Raw genomic sequence first — 7472 nt, 5'->3', positions numbered from 1 at the left:
AATAAAATAAATTAGCTATCAATTCCAAATAATGTGCCCTATCTTTTCACTAGTAAAACATTTCTGATTGCTTACACACTGAATAGAAATAAAATATCATCCTTAAAAAAAAAAAAAAAATCTTTCCAATAATGACCTAGTTCAAGGAAAAGGAAAAAGGAAAAAGGAAAAAGGAAAAAGGAAAAGGAAAAGGAAAAGGAAAAGGAAAAGGAAAAGGAAAAGGAAAAGGAAAAGGAAAAGGAAAAGGAAAAGGAAAAGGAAAAGGAAAAGGAAAAGGAAAAGGAAAAGGAAAAGGAAAAGGAAAAGGAAAAGGAAAAAGCTGGACACTGCTCTGAAACCTGGACACTCACAACTCCTTGGTGCCACATGGATTGCATCCTGGAGTGCTAAGGGAGTTGGTGGATGTGGTTGCCAAACCACACTCCATCATCCTTCAACAGTCCTGGCTAACTGGGAATGTCCAGGTGGACTGGAGACTGGCAGATATGAAGACCATCTTCAGAAAGGGCCAGGAAGATGATTCTGGTAGCTACAGACCTATCAGTCTCACCATGGTACCATGGAAGGTCGTGAAACGGATAATCTAGGGAGCCACCATGGATCAATTAAAGGTCAGCCATGGGATCAGGCCCAGGCAGTATGGGTCTATGAATGGAAGATCCTGTCTGACAAACCTGATTTCGTTCTACGACAGGGTGACCTGCTTAGTGGATGAAGGTAAGGCTGTTGATGTGGTCTTCAGTAAAGTCTTTGACACTGCCCGCCACAGCATCCTCGTGGAGAAGCTGGCTGCCCATGGTTTGGATGGGCATTTGCTCTGCTGGATGAAACATTGGCTGGATGGCCGAACTCAAAGAGCTGTGGTCAGTGGAGTTAAATCCAGTTGGAGGCCAGTCATGAGCACTGTCCCCCAGGGCTCTGTTCTAGGGCCGCTTCTATTTAACATCCTTATTAATGATCTTGATGAGGGGATGAGATGACTTACCCTCAGTAAGTTTGCCGATAACACCAAGTTGGTAGGGAGTGTTGTTCTGCCAGAGGGAGGTCGATGAGCCAAGGTAAACTGTATGAGTTTCAATAGAATCACGTGTCAGGTCCGGCATTTTGGTCACAACAACCCCAGGCAACCCCAGGCTTAGGGAGGAGTGGCTGGAAAGCCGCCTGACAGAAAGGGACCTTGGTGTGCTGATGGACAGTTGGCTGAATATGAGTCAGCAGTGTGCCCAGGTAGCCAAGAAAGCCAATGGCTTGTATCAGGAATGTATCAGCATTTGAAATCTGTAAGTAAACCAGGAGATGATTAGACAAGCTGTCTGGAATTTGAGGACAGTCAGTTACTGATAAACCATGATGACAGATAGCCAACAATGCTTTCAAAATATCAGTGTGCTTTCCGAATTGTTTTCAGGCACAATATTTCTAAAGACCTATTCTTATGTTTCTTATCTGTCACACTGGTACTTGTAAAATGCTATTGAGATTGTGGTTTGCAGCCTTTAACACATCAGCTAACATAATTTCGTACTATATAACTAATATGCATTTAATTTCTGGTTAATGCCTTTGAATTACAGTAATAGCACTGAGGACCATTACTGCTGATGGGCACAGAGGCCGGACACATGGGCAGCATGAAAGAAATATAATAGATGTATGGGCTTACTTAGCTACTGTCAAGTGCAGGGACACTACGATAAACATTAAACTTTACATGAGTACCAATCTAATGTTTTAGTCCATGTTATTGTAAATACTGCAAAGTAGGTTATGTCGAAGATCTCTGCTTCAGCTTTTTCACATTTCTCTAGCTGCATGCATAATTAGACTTCATGCAGGTTGAACATTGGATGGTAGAATGATCTTGGTAGAACTTAAGTGGCCATTTGTCCCCTGAATAATGGAAGTAGGCTTTTAAAACAGTTCAATGAAAGGTATGAACTCATATTTCTACATCCACTAATACAGCATAATAGACAATTTCTATTTATTTTTTTAAATTGCTGTGATACAAAATGAGCCTCAAAGTACAGTTAGTAAATCTTCAGGCAAGCTTGGAGAAATTTAATACATATATAATACATGATGCATACAAAACAACACAACGTCTTGTGAAACGTTAAAACTGGACTTGGACTTCCATTCATTTCAATACTGTTCAAAGAAACATTAAAAAACAAAGAGTGACAGTAAACATGAGAATGAGGGGATGGCTTCAGGAATGTAAGCAATGTATCTTTTCTAATCACAGCTAGATAATTCTGATGACTTCTTCATGCTCTCTTTTTTCCTGTGATCTCAGTTTTGTTTAAGCTAGCTAAATATCAAGTAATCATTGAATCTGAGCAAGCTCTACTAATTCAAGTGAAGAGTTATACAACGACTACTGTACCTGTTACACTGAGTAATGCATTCTTATATGTCAGTATATGGAAAGTTTCTGTGAAGAAGGAACCGAATTCAGCACTTGTATTAAGTAGCTCAAATGTTCAGCAAAGACTCAGTAGAAGAACATTTGCATATACATTTACCATTCCTTTAAACAGAGAAAATTAATATTAGGAAAATGATGTTCTCAACCTCCCTTTATTTCTGTACTTGATCTTAAGAAAACTAACACTAACTCTTTCTGTTATTGTAACTCCAACTCACGTATTTCACAGAGTCACAGAACTGCAGGGTCTGGAAGGAACCTCTAGAGATCATCTAGTCCAACTTCCCTACCAAAGCATGCTCCCTTGACCAGGTTGCACAGCTAGGCATCAAGGTGTGTCTTGACATTTCCAGAGAAGGAGACTCCACAGACTCTCTGGGCAGCCTGTTCCAGTGCTCCGTTACCCTTACTGTCAAGAAGTTCTTATGCACATGTGTGTGGAACATCCTGTGCTTCAGTTTGCGGCCATCTCCCCTTGTTTTATCACCAAGCACTGTTGAAAAGAGCCTAGCCTTGTCTGTTTGCTTTCCTCACCTTAGATATTTATAGGCACTGACCAGATCCCCTGAGTCTTTTTTTCTCAAGGCTGAACAGCCCTAGGTCGCTCAACCTTTCCTCATAAGGAAGGTGCTTCAAGCCTTTTATCACCTTTATGGCCCTCCACTGGACTCCTTCCAGGAGATCCCTGTCTTACTTACTTGTTTCACTTTATGTCTTTGCTAAAACAAGCAACCTAACAATAATAACAGTAACAATGACAACAACAACAGTAATTATAATAACAATAATAATTCAACATAGCAAATGTTGCACTTACCATATATAAGGCTGGGATGCAGTTCTGCATATACTGGAAATCTCACTTGCATCTTGCCTTCACAAGATTTCCAGAATTTTAGAATAAGTATGGCAGCATAAACTCAGTTGAAGAATTCAGGAGGAATTTCTGATGCTACAGTAATATTCCCACAAGACAGCCAGGATATCATCATTATTTTTAATGAATATTCATATTGAACTTCCAGCTCACAAAAGATGCTATCATTATTTCTTGAAAGGTGGTGGGTTTTTAAATATATTATGACACTTTTTTCCTTTCAAAAGATGTACTTATAAAAATATCTGCATTATTCAGTTCTGATCAGATCCATATGAATACTGTATGCATAATTCCACTCTAAAATAGAAGTTTTCCAGTAGTATAAACATATCATTCTGAAGAGTAATTAGATACAGAAAATAAAATACAATCAATGTTGAGAACTTATAAAGTGCAGATAAACAAGTGCTCATGACGTTTTTCAACAGATGGTTAGAAAAAATCAGAATAGCCTTCTAGATTTTCTCTTCTAGGTTCAGAATATACAATTACAGTTTTTATAATTCAAACTGAGAAAAATGTAGAATCAAGAAGGCTTCAGCAGATCAACAATCATCCTTTAAAATAATTTTGTAAACACATAAAAGCATTTTATTCAAACTTAGACACAGTTCCAAAAATCCTTTTTTTTTCCCTCTCTGTAATCATATATACTTGTTTATTTGCTAAAAATCTAACAGTGGATTTTTTTTTTTTTTTTTTTTTCCCAGTGAATGACATAATATTATTGTTTCTTCTTTGGCTTTGAACTACTGAATTGTAGCTTCAGAATTGTAGCCGGTGTCAACAGCTCCTCTAATTTCAGGTCGGAGGTTTCTTATTCTCTGGTCATCACTCACAGTTATAATTTGAAAATACTTCCCTGTCCTTCATTGAGTCCTTTTAGAGCACTTCAGGTAAGTGCAGTAAAGGAAGACAGAGTTAGTACAGTTCAACCATAAAGAGTTTTTCATTCTTGTAATACACTTGGGATGAGAGAGCAGAAGATGGTAGTGACCCAAGTAGCAATCACTAACTAGCATTAATTTACAGAAGAAAAAAATATAAAATAATAATAATAATAAAAAAAGAGAGAGATCAGTACAGGAGCTTAACCAGAAAGGTATCTTACGCAGACCTTGGAAGTTGGAAATCAATAAATAACAAGAAATCCAGTAAACTTGAGAGTAGGAAGAGAGTTGCAGGGATGGTGGTGATACAACTGGATATCTTATATAGTGATGAAGGCTGAGCCTCGGGAAAATCTAAAATAATTCCTTTTTTATCCTTAGGACTTCAGGTTGATTCAGTGATATCAGAATGGATATAAAAGGCAGCAGGACTAAGATTCCATCGGGAACAATAAATCTTGTATGTACTGCTTTTCCAGTTCAACTTCAAGTATCTTCAATTAATAGAGTGTAAGGAGAGGAGAGTCAGTTAATTCATTTTTATGTCATTAAATCCATTGTCCTGAAAAACAACTGAAAATAGTGTGCAAGCAGCCTTACCTTCATTGTGTCTTCAGATTACAGAAACCAGATTCAGTAACTAAGACAAGGAACATTTATATGACCTCTAATGCTTCTGCTTAGGTCAGCGTAGGATAGATTTGTGCAGGCAGGTTCTGTCCTTCCATCTGCAATATAAAGGAGTTCATTCTTCTCTCAAACAAATTCCATTGTATGTACTTTGATGAAGCAGGTAAAATAAAATTTGTCTATTTTTTCTTCCAGCTCTCTGAGGTAGTGTATTAAAAGGTGTTGCTTCTCCTCACAGACACTGAATCAATTACATGGATTTCTCTATTTTGCTGCTGAGAGGTTACAGATCAGTAGCACTATGCTGTTTACTGATGTCGGAGTATCAGACCCTCATTTCAGAAGTTTTCTGACAACACAGCATTAGTATACAGCTCCCAGAAAGCTGAAATAACTCAGTACTCAGTAAAGTATCACACATGCTTGTGTTTCCAAGTCAAAGAAATAATGTGTGTGCATCTTAAAGCCAAGCAGAAGCTTAGTTACATATGTTTTCTTGGGAAAAATCAAATTTCAGTTATTTTAACATGCTTAATAGAATGGTTTCATGTAAAATTCATTTATCATAAATACTACATTTCAAAACAGTGTGCAAACAGTACAGTGGATATTATTTTTGTAGTGTTATGATACAGTTACGTAGTCAAAAAAGTTAGTTACAAAAAAGTAGGCAAAATATCAAGAAGGAGAATTTTTTTATATATATATTTCAGTGTCTGCTGAAGTGAAACAGGGAATTTCTTTCCACTTTTATTGTTTTTGGATTAAGGTTCTGCAAAAAGAAGCTCGTTAGCCAAGCGGAATGTGTGATACTGATATACTGATTCAGGTAGGTGCTATAAAACTATTACAGAATTGCTGTTAATAGAACAGAGAGAAAGTCGTGATCCTGTTTTAACTTTGGTTAAGGACATGTGTACCTTGGAATCAGCTACCTATTAGTGTCTGCAAAGATGAAAACATCTCTGTATGTTTATAAATAATATATAAATTAAACACTTTTTTTTTTTTTTTTTTTTTTTTTAGAGAGAGAAAGTGTATGGCAACTGGAGAGAGGAAGATATTATCAGAAAAAAAACACCCAAACATTTATCTCTAAGTATAGATATAGATCCTTAAATTTATACTTTAAGAACTGTGACCAATGTTTCAAAGTGCCTAAACTCTAGAAATATTTCGGTGATCTTCGCTTAGCTCAGTGTTAACTGGTTCATACCAAAATTAAATGCAAGAAATAAATATCTTTGCTGGGTAACTTATATTACTTGAGTTTAGTATTATCATAAAATTACAGAATCTTCTGAGTTAGAAAGTCATCTAATCCAACTCCCTTGAAATGAATATGAACAAGTTGCTCAGAGCCTGGGCCAGCCTGATCTTGAATGTCTCCAAGGACAGGGGATCCATCCACCACCCCTCTGGGTGATTTCTTTCAGTGCCTCACCACCTTCATAGTAAAAAAAAAACTTCTTTGTATCTAATGTGAATTTATCCTTTTATATTTTAAAACCATTTACATTTGTCCTATCGCAACAGACCTTGCTGAAGAGTCTGTCCTCTTCTCCTTATAGCCCTCCTTTAGATACTGAAAGGCTACTATCACATCTCCCCAGAGCCTTCTCTTTTCCAGGCTGAACAGTCCCAGCTCTTTCAGCCTGTCCTCACAGGGGAGGTATTCCATTTCTGCTCATGCTCTAACAGATCCATGCCTCTCCTGTACTTGAGAACTCCACGTCAGGATGGAGTACTCCAGATGTGGTCTCACCAATGCAGAGCAGAGGGGCAGCATCATCTACCTTGACCTGCTGACCACCATTCTTTTGGTACAGTCCAGGACAGGAGTGGCTTTCTGGGCTGTGAGGGTACACACTGCTAGTTCATGTTCACTTGCTATTGACTAGTATCCCTATGCCCACTGTGGCAGGGCTGTTCTCTGTCCTTACATCCTTCAACTTGTACTGATACAAGGGGTTGGTTGCCATTACCCATGTGCAGTACCTTGCACTTGGATTTTTTGAACCTCATGAGCTTCTCCTTGTCCCACTGACAAAGGCTGTCTAAGTCTCTCTGAGTGGCATCCCATCCCTCAGTCATCTCAACCTTATCACATAGCTTGTTGTCATCCACACACTTGATGAGAATGTACTTGATCCCACTGTCAATGTCACTGCTGAAGATATTAAAGAGCATTGACCCCTGAGGAGCACCACTTGTTACTTTCTCTAGCCAGACATTGAGGCAATGACCACCACTCTCAAGGTATGACTGGACTAAACTTTGTTCATCAGTCCACCTTTCAAATCCACACATTTTGAATTTGAAAAGAAAGATACGATGGGGACTACGTCCAAGTCTCTACTAACATTAAGATAGATGACATCAAGCATTTTCCTCATCCGCTGATGTAGTTATGCCATCATGAAATCCACTAATTAGCTTTTCAAAATTAGTTCTTATTTGTAACACTAAACATTATAAATTGCATTTTCTTTACATAGCAGTATCTAATAGCTTTTCCCTGAAATGAGCTTGTTGCTGAAGAAACACAAATTGGATTCGCTACTTTTGAACATTTTATAGTTTTTCTTTGTCAAATCCTAACCATTTTAAATGCATAGGTTTTCTTCAGTTTTGTTTATTT

The sequence above is a fragment of the Lagopus muta genome, chromosome 8 (assembly GCF_023343835.1).
Source record: "Lagopus muta isolate bLagMut1 chromosome 8, bLagMut1 primary, whole genome shotgun sequence".
In the NCBI taxonomy this organism is placed as follows: Eukaryota; Metazoa; Chordata; class Aves; order Galliformes; family Phasianidae; genus Lagopus; species Lagopus muta.
This window is presented reverse-complemented; position numbering follows the sequence as displayed.